A 9,817-nucleotide genomic window follows, 5' to 3' on the forward strand; every position below is an offset into this window, starting at 1 on the left:
GATGGTCTTTGGTGAGACAAAACATTTACTGGCTCATTTATTCACAAAGACGTTTATGTCTTGTCTACTATATTCCTCCTTCTAAGAGAAAATAATATTATCTGTACCCTGATTATTTTATTATATGTAATAATTTTAAAACAGTAACTACTATTTTATATGAAAATGACTTACTTTGTCTTCCTGTAATATTAGAATAGCCTGGGTGACTCAAATGGCTAAGTACTTAGTTGCTAAACAAAAAGTTGGTAGTTTGAACTGATCCACTGGAGACTCAGAAGAAAGGGCTGGCCAACTGCTTCCAAAAAGCCAGCCATTGAAAACTCTATGGGGCTCTGCTCTACGCTGCACACATGGTGTCTCCATGAGTCAGAATCAATGTGACAGCAACTGGTTTTTGTTTTTGCTTTTAATATTGGAATGGCTTTGTGATTTGATTCTTTTCACTCAAGACGTGGGTTCTTTAGGCTTTAAAATTAATATCCAAAATAAGAAGTTATGTTATACTCTGCCCATTATGAAATAAAGGTGTAATCAAACACACCCAGTATGTGGTGTGAAGAGGCATCACTCAGAATGTTTATTTGAATCCCTACTCTCAGCCAAGTGCTAACCTAGTTGTTCAAGCTAGAGCAGTGAAGTAAATATTACAGTCTTTCCTATCCTGAAAGCTGGAACTTACATACAAACAACCGACCAAAAAATACCCTCACATTTATATTTGGGAGATGTTATCTGAAGAAAAGAAAAAGTCAAAAGAAATATAAACTGATCATAGTTTTATGAATTTCTGAAGAGCTGAAGAATTGAAGGTTTGGTAATGAATTTTAGTGGTATAAATTTTAAGAGAACAGGAGTACACAAGACAAGAGACTCAGTTCACATTTATTTTGCGTTTAATCTGTGTAAACCTGTCATATTCTGTTGTTTACTGTTCCTCATATGTTTATTTCCACTTTGTAGGGAGTAACAGAGTTTCAGTAAATTTACAAATGCACAAATATACACACACATTTTTAAATGACGGCATGCATGCTTCAGCTCTTTTGCTTGTCTCTTTAATTGTTATCGTGTGCTTTTTCATGGCTAGCCATAGAGATCAACAATAGCCAAGTCATCATTTCTCTAGTAATTATGAACATTCCTCTTACACACTGCTCTCTATCCAGTCCTTTTTTTTTTTTTTTAAGGGAATTCACACCCCACAACTGGACTCCTGCTTATTTATAGGACAAGTAATTTAATAGTACTCTGTTTAAATATATTGTTTTCTTTATAATGTTTAAACCACTAAATCTGTAGTAATCAGCTAAGGCTGCAATACAAAACTAGTACAGCAAGTGTGAGAAAACAGTGGGAATGAATAGATTTTACACACATAATCAAGTCAATTTGCCAATCTCCATGCCACTCACGGAAAAGCCTGGTGGTGTAGTGGTTAAGAGCTAGGGCAGCTAACCAAAAGTTCAGCAGTTAAAATCTGCCAGGAGCTCCTTGGAAACCCTATGGGGCAATTCTACTCAGTCCTATAGGGTCGGTATGAGTCGGAATCAACTCAACAGCAACGGGTTTGATTTGGGTTTTATCCTACTCCAAGCCAAGAATAACTGAAATTAAAAAAAAAAAAATAACCAGGAATCAGAAGTAAGGTATGACTCTAAATAGATCAAAGACGACTATGTCGTGTTTTACTGGTGACATTAGAGTTGAAAAATATAGTGATACATTTATAGGTGCGGTTTATTTCTGTGTGAATATTATTTATTTCTGATTTATTTCCCATGTAGCATAAACTTGACCATTTCACAGCACATGAATGTATCAGACCCAGACATTACACCCAGGATCACAGACAGGATATCTTCAATGCCTCGTGAAGATCTCAAGCTCTATTTAATGCATTACCGACATATTCTACAAAAGTCTACAGTATTTGATACTTTTAGAATCAGCAAATGTCCAACACACAACATTAAGAAAGATAATCTGCATTAGAAGTTTTATTAAGTTCTTTGACCAAAGGCATATAAGGTAGAGGGAATGAATCTGAAAGGTATTATGACATATAAAGAAATTTAGGAATTTATAGCGCAATCCAGATTAACCATCATTTTGCATACAATTAATATCTCTTAGACAGTGTAAGTTATTTTCTAGAGGGAATAATGTAATAGGTTGTATGATCAAAGTAAAAGGACTCTAAAACTTTTAATAATTTTTATGATGTTATATATAATTTTAGTTTAAAAATTAATTTTGATGTGAAAACATATATTTTAACAACTAAAAATGGATACAAACAAATCAATAGTAAAACATCATGCAACAGAAAATTTCATTGTTACAAAATGACACAAAGGAAAAACTATTGATCTTGTGGCACTAATTTCAAGAATAAAATAAGACAATAAAAATGTATTAAGTTGCATTAAACATCAGTAGCTTTAATATATTGTTCTTTCAAGACAAAAGACAAGATATTCATACTGAATTAAAAACCACATCTAGCTGTTTGTTGTTTACAAGGCAAACATAAAATATAAGGAAATGGAATCATTAAAAGACACTGGGGTGAGTAGTAAACTAGGCAAGCACCAAAGATAAAAATCTAGTCATTCATAGTAATACTAGAAAAAAATCTTTAAAAAATATTTCCTAATATGGTGACCATATATAATATTTAAACTTCTGTTGAAGACCAAAACCTAAAAAAATCTCATCTTCAACTAAGAATACAGATTCAAATATATAAATCGGGTTTGATAAAACTAGACATGGGGTTGCTGTGAGGTGAAATTAACTCGATAGTTTAAAACAGCATAAGCAGAACTGGATCGAAGTGGTAGATTTCTACAAAATGTTTTCATTAATAAATGAATTACAAATGATTCGGAGATAGTGTTTAAAAGGGCAAAATAAAAAAATATTAGTCTTATGTATTTTTTCCCAAGCACACATGACATCTGTATTCAAATTGATTTGATCCTATGCTGTTAAGTAAATCTCAACAAATTTCAAGTAACCATATGGTGAAATTAACATTTGTCTAACAAAAAAGCAATTTACTTAGAAATCATGACATAATTAAAAAGACTTTACATTTGGTATTGAAGAAACCCACAAATTGCTTTATACCAATGACATTAGAAGAAAGAAAGACTAATTCTGCTAAGCTATACGGATTTAAAAACAGTAAATAAAAGAATACATTATTAAGGCTTTATGACCAAGTTTGAATTATTCAAGTAGTGTGAGTTTGATTCAACACTGGGAAACATATTACAGCAAATCAACAAATTAATAAAGATGAAAAACACAAAGATTGTCTCAAAATAGAAATATATCCAACAACATTGAACCTGTTAAAAAAAAGAAAAACCATTGCCATCAAGTCTATTTGAACTCATAGTAACCCTACAGGATATGTCCCATATATATGAAAAACTACAACAAACTTAAGAGTTAATACAGGAACGTCAAACATGTTAAAATCAGGATGGCAAAAGAGCATTTCTGCTACTGTCTTTTCTACTCACAAGTATACCGGGCTATAAAGTAAAATTGTACTATGAAGTAAAATAAAAAATAAAAACCAGAAGTGTTAAAAATTAAGCAGCAACTGGAAACTGGTACACACAACTATCACCACTGCTTCTCTTGGTGGATAAGTGACAGTCTGCACCACACACTTGATAACCCAAAATCAGAAAAACATCTCAACACAAAAAAAGTAAGTGGAAAAATGAAATTGTCAACAACACACATAAAAAGGCATCAAGATGACAGCACTAAACACATGCTTATCTCTAATTATGCTGAATGTAAATGGACTAAACGCACCAATAAAGAGACAGAGAGTCTCGGACTGGATAAAGAAACACGATCCGTCTATATGCCGCCTACAAGAAACGCACCTTAGACTTAGAGACACAAACAAACTAAAAATCAAAGGATGGAAAAAAATACATCAAGCAAACAACAAGCAAAAAAGAGCAGGAGAAGCAATATTAATTTCTGACAAAATAGACTTTAAAGTTAAATCCACCACAAAGGAGAAAGAAGGACACTACATAATGATAAAAGGGACAATTGACCAGGAAGATATAACCATATTAAATATTTATGCACCCAATGACAGGGCTGCAAGATACATAAAACAAACTTTAACAGAACTGAAAAGTGAGATAGACACCTCCGCAATCATAATAGGAGACTTCAACACACCACTTTCGGAGAAGGACAGGACATCTAGTAAGAAGCTCAATAGAGACATGGAAGACCTAATTACTACAATCAACCAACTTGACCTCATTGACTTATACAGAACAGTCCACCCAACTGCTGCAAAGTATACTTTCTTTTCTAGTGCAAGTGGAACATTCTCTAGAATAGACCACATATTAGGTCATAAAACAAACCTTTGCAGAATCCAAAACATCGAAATATTACAAAGCATCTTCTCAGACCACAAGGCCATAAAAGTGGAAATCAATAACAGAAAAATCAGGGAATAGAAATCAAATACTTGGAAACTGAACAATACCCTGCTGAAAAAAGACTGGGTTATAGAAGTAGTTTACACATACAATGGAATATTATTCAACCACAAAGAGAAATAAAATTCTGATACATGCTACAATATGGATGGACCTTGAAAATACTATGCTGAGTAAATAAGTGAGACATAAAACGGCGTATATTTTATGATCCCACTTATATGAAATATCCAGAATAGGCAATGTATAGAGACTAAAGTTTATTATTATTAACAGAGGTAGGTTTTTGTTGCTGTTGTTGTGTGCCATTGTGTTGATTCTGACTCACAGAAAGAGTAGAACTGTCCCATAGGGTTTCCTGGGCTGCAATTCTCTTACAGAGTGTCTGGTGGGTCCAAACCTCCCACCTTTTGGTTAGCAGACAAGTGCTTAACCTTTGTGCCAGCAGGGCTCCTGCCAGAGGCAAGTAAACCAACAAAAACCCACTGCCCTTGATTCCGACTCATGGCGGCCCTATAGGTCAGAGTAGAACTGCCCCCATAGAGTTTCCAAGGAGCGTCTAGTGGATTTGAACTGCCAACCTCTTGGTTAGCAGCCATAGCACTTAACCACTACGCACCAGAGGCAAGTAGGAAGGCGGAAATGGAGAGGTACTACTTAAGGTTACTGAGTTCCTTTTAAGGGTGATGAAATATTTGGAAACAGGGGTGATGGTTGTACAAGATGGGGGACATAATTAATGCCATTGGCTTATACACATAAAAGTGGTTGAAATTTAAAAAGTTAAAAACTCAATAACAAGAATGCTGAATTTACCAGAAAAAATGACAAATTCATTCCGAAATTATTTTAAACTGCCTTTCTTTAACGTGGTGTAGAAAACATGGCTATGAAAGACAAAATGTCCCCCACAATTGAGGGGACAATTTTATCCAGGCAGTTTGTGCTCCACTACTAACACAAAGGTTGGTGGTTTGAACCTACTGGCAATCTGGCAATCTGCTTTCCTAGAGATTATGGCCGAGAAAACCCTATGAAGCAGTTATACTCTGCAACACATGGAATTGCCAGTATCGACTCGATGGCAACAGATTGTTTTATTTATTTAATAGAGAGAACATTCTTTAGTAAGGAATATCCCAAAGAAAAAGAATGGGCCCGGGGATTTACAGAACCATTAAACAAGGGAGTCATCTGCAAGTCTTATAGGAGTCCTGAGGGAGAGAGGAGAGAGGGTTTATCTGAGTTATATGGTGAAGGGTGTTTTTTTTTTTTTAACTGCAGTTAGTTGTTCCTAGGACACAAAAGGGAGGGGTATTTATTAGCTGCCATGATCTTCTGGGAAGATAGGGCTCAGGCAAAGTCAATATTATCCTGGTTTAGACACGGGGAGTCAGTCAAGTCTCTTACACAATTTCAGAGGAACAATTTTTATTGGTGACAGGTTAAGAGGATGATCCAGAGGGAAAGCGTCACTTGCCGCTCTGAAAAACAATGACTTTCGTACCTCAGAGTTAGGCAAGCCTTTTGTATTCTCTCTGGAGCATTTTTTCAGATGGAAGGAACACTGGCAACTTCAGGGCCCAGAGGGCTGCATCATGGGATCCACTTGGGTCTTCCTATGAGTTCTGTCCAAGAGGACTGGTTGGGAGAATCCCTGAAAGCACTTTTTAGCAGTTGTCTATACTAGGAACCATTGTGGAGTTTTTTTTTTCTTTTCTTTCCTTTTCTTAACTCAGGAGAAAACTGTAACTGCAACATAGGTAACCCTCACACCCTTAATCACCATCAGTCCACCTACATCATTACTTATTTAAAAGAACAGTTTTGAATGTTTAGACCAGAGTCAAATTGGAGCACAGGAAACTCTCTTTCAGTGGCCGTTTCGTCCACAATGACCTCAAGTGGCTGGTGCCCTTTGAGCAAGTATTCTCCCAGGTGAGGTATAGGGGAGACGGGGTTAGGAAGGCAGGATAGATATGGGCCATGGTGGAAAGGAAGAGACTGTGGGATGGAGGAAACTGAGAACAGATCCCCCTCAGCCAGGCTTTTCATTCCCTCCTGCCCATTATTCCCCCTTGGTTTATGAGTGCTAACTCGGCTTTTTGCAGAATCTACCTGACCTCTGGATGCTCATAAAGAAAGTGTTGGATCATCTACTTCCTGGACCTGAACCTCAAAGTGCGGTCTGAGGACCAGTGGCAAGGTCATCCACTGGGAGCTTTGTAGAAACAGAATCCCCACCACAGAGGAAATGAATCAGAATCTGTATTTTAATGAGATCTCTAGGTGATTTGTTTGCACAAGAAGTGGAAGTAGCTCTGCACTGTGTTATGCAAGTAATGGGGGCTACACAGGCTCTTTAGACCCCAAAGTATCTTTGATAGCTACTTATCGAATGGCTAAACGTTTTTATTCTTTTTAATATTCATTAAGCAGTAAAAACAGCAGGAACTAGGAATCAGAACTTGGAGTTAATTCCTCGATCAGTTCACCTTGAGGAAATCTCACATCCCAAGTGGGTAAAATGAAGATAATGGTAATCATCCTGACCTGAGACAGTTGCTGAGAAAAGCAGATGAATCACAGGCACCTGGCACATAGCTGAAACTTAACAAACATGAGGTCCTTCTCTCTAAAAAAATAAAATATACCTGAGAAATAATTATACTTTCAGATGTTAATGACCCATGTATCATTATTATAAGTTAACTTCTTAGTTTATCTAGAATCTGAGACAAGAGAATGGGAGAAGTTCCAGATGTTAATGGTGAATGGTAGAAAATAAATAGTAAGACTTGATGAAAGGCTTTGGATGAGAAAGCAGGAAGTAGAAAACACCAAACTTTGGTGAATTCCAATGTTTGATGGCTACCATGTAAAAGGGACACTTAGTCCATGTTGAGATCAGCGATGGTAGAAGATTTATGATCATTCTGACAAAAAACATCTAGAATGCTGCAAATGAATTAAAAACAAACAACAAACCAAAGTGTCTGATTAAGAAACCTGTTTCCTACTTGGCACTCTGGTATATGTTGGTGGAAACTCACCTTTGTGACAAGTTTTCTCCCTTTGCTCTTTGGACCTCTTTATTAACCATCTAGGGAGTATAGTGGGGTGGTATGTGTTGTGCAGTTCACACATTGAGATGTATTATTTCAGAACTGAAAGTCTTTTAGAGATCCAAGAAAACACAAATAAGGGAGGAGTCACAGGCCAAGACCAGATCCAATACTTCCAGGCACCATCAATGGCCCATAATGGAGATTGTGGTCAAGGCTTGGCTCATAGGTAGGAGATGCCCTTACTCCTTTCCTATCCCCCTGTTACCCAGCATTAGCCTCCTCAGTGCCCCCTTCATCTCTTTGTTTCTGAGGGTATGGGTCAACGGGTTTAGAAGGGAGGTGACAATGTTGTAGAAAAGGGTTAGGAACTTTCTCTGGGCCTTAGAGGAGCTGGTTCCTGGTTGCATGTACATGTAGATGATGTTTCCATAGAAAAGTGAGACTAACAGTGAGATGGGAGCCACACGTGTTGAAGGCTTTATGTCTCCCTGAGGTTGACTGGATACTTAACACAGCCTTCACGATGTAGCCATAGGAGACTAGGATAAAAGCCAAGGGTTATAGCACGATGCCTACTGCCAGAAAAAAGGCAATGCCTTCAACTGCAGCTGAGTTGACATAGGCCATCCAAATCAAGGCTGGCTTCTCACACAGAAAGTGGTCAACCTTGCGGTACCCACAGCGGGATAATCACAGGGTCATTGGCGACATAATCAAAGAGTTGGCCACCCCACAGACCCAAGCAAGAGATACTAAACCCAGGCAGAGCTGAGGATGCATCATGATCACGTAGTGTAGGGGTTTGCAGACTGCAACAAAGCAGTCATATGCCATGACAGCCAGGAGCAGACACTCTACACCACCCAGACCCAGGCATAGAAGGAACTGGATGGCACAACTAGTGTAGCTGATGGTCTTGTCATATCCATTAAGATTGTAGAGTAGCTGGGGGATGGAGCTGGTAGTGAAACTGAGATCCAGGAAGGAGAGGTGGGTGAGAAAGAAATACATAGGAGTGTGGAGGTGAGGGTCCAGCTGGGACACCAGGATGATGGTAGTGTTGCCCACAAGGGTCAGGAGATAGGCAATCAAGATGACCACAAAAAGGATTCTCTCCAGATGGGGATGGTCAGAAAACCCCAAAAGGATGAAATGGCTTTGGGGGCTGTTATTGGTTACATCCATCATCTCTACTGTACCTGAAGACAAAAATAATGATATTAGTAATAACAAAAACAATAGCAACAACAGCCAACATTAAGGGAGCGCTTCCTTTGAGCAAGGCAGTCTTCTAAGTTTTTTACATTTATTTATTCATTTAACCCTGACAACAATAATACTGAACTGGCACTATTATTATCCTCAGAAAGGAAAACTGAGGCATATACACAAGTAAATTGCCATATCTAGGAAGGTGCAGGTACAGAGCTTTGATGTTTGAACCCAGGAAATCTGGATTAGCATTGTCATATCCTAACCACTGGTGATATTGCTCATTTTAAGAAAGGGAAAGATAAATTTTGTCACGGCAAACCATTTATTCTCCAAGAGACCCAAGTTCTTAAACTCGTGCAGAAACCTCAGAGACTCAAAATGAAGTCCCCAAGTAATTGATTAATTAGAAACAATAAAACTTGCCATAGAGTCATTTCCAATTTATGGCGACTCCATGTGTGTCAAAGTAGAATTGCACTCCTTAGGGTTTTCACTGGCTGTGACCTTTCAGGTGTAAAACACCAGGCCCTTATTCTGAGGTGCCTCTGGGTAGATTTGAGGTGCAAAGCTTTTGGTTAGTAGCCAAGTGCTTAGGCCACCCAAAAAGAAAAACCAAACCTGTTGCCTTCGAGTCGATTCAGATTCATAGTGACCCTATGCCACGGAGGGACTCCAAATCAATTAACAGAATGTAGGAAATATCCATTATATGTAGAACTCTTTACCAAGTTTTGATCCTAAAGACACGTCTCACCACATTCAAAGCAAACCATGTTTGTGGAGATAAACTACAAGTCTTAGAGACAAATATAAAGAAATAGAATAAAACATCTTGTTCTACAGTCCCAAACTTAAATGGTCCAATCCTTTGTCCAACACTACACAATTGTGAAATCTTGGAAAGTTCATTTGGTTTTTCATAGTTTTCTCACCTAATCAGGCCTGGCTTACTTATTTTACAGATATATTTTGAGATTTGCTTTTTAACATGGAAGAACTTTAAGCACAAAAGTTGTTATGTAGGATAAATAAAGCCGT

The 9,817-nt window shown here is 37.5% G+C and overlaps 1 pseudogene; it reads right to left on the reverse strand.

Moving 5' to 3' along the window:
• Window positions 1-6,300: 6,300 nt before the first annotated feature.
• Window positions 6,301-9,069, reverse strand: LOC111749152 (olfactory receptor 2W3-like; annotated as a pseudogene).
• Window positions 9,070-9,817: the final 748 nt, after the last annotated feature.

Source organism: Loxodonta africana, chromosome 4 (assembly GCF_030014295.1).
Source record: "Loxodonta africana isolate mLoxAfr1 chromosome 4, mLoxAfr1.hap2, whole genome shotgun sequence".
Lineage (NCBI taxonomy): Eukaryota > Metazoa > Chordata > Mammalia > Proboscidea > Elephantidae > Loxodonta > Loxodonta africana.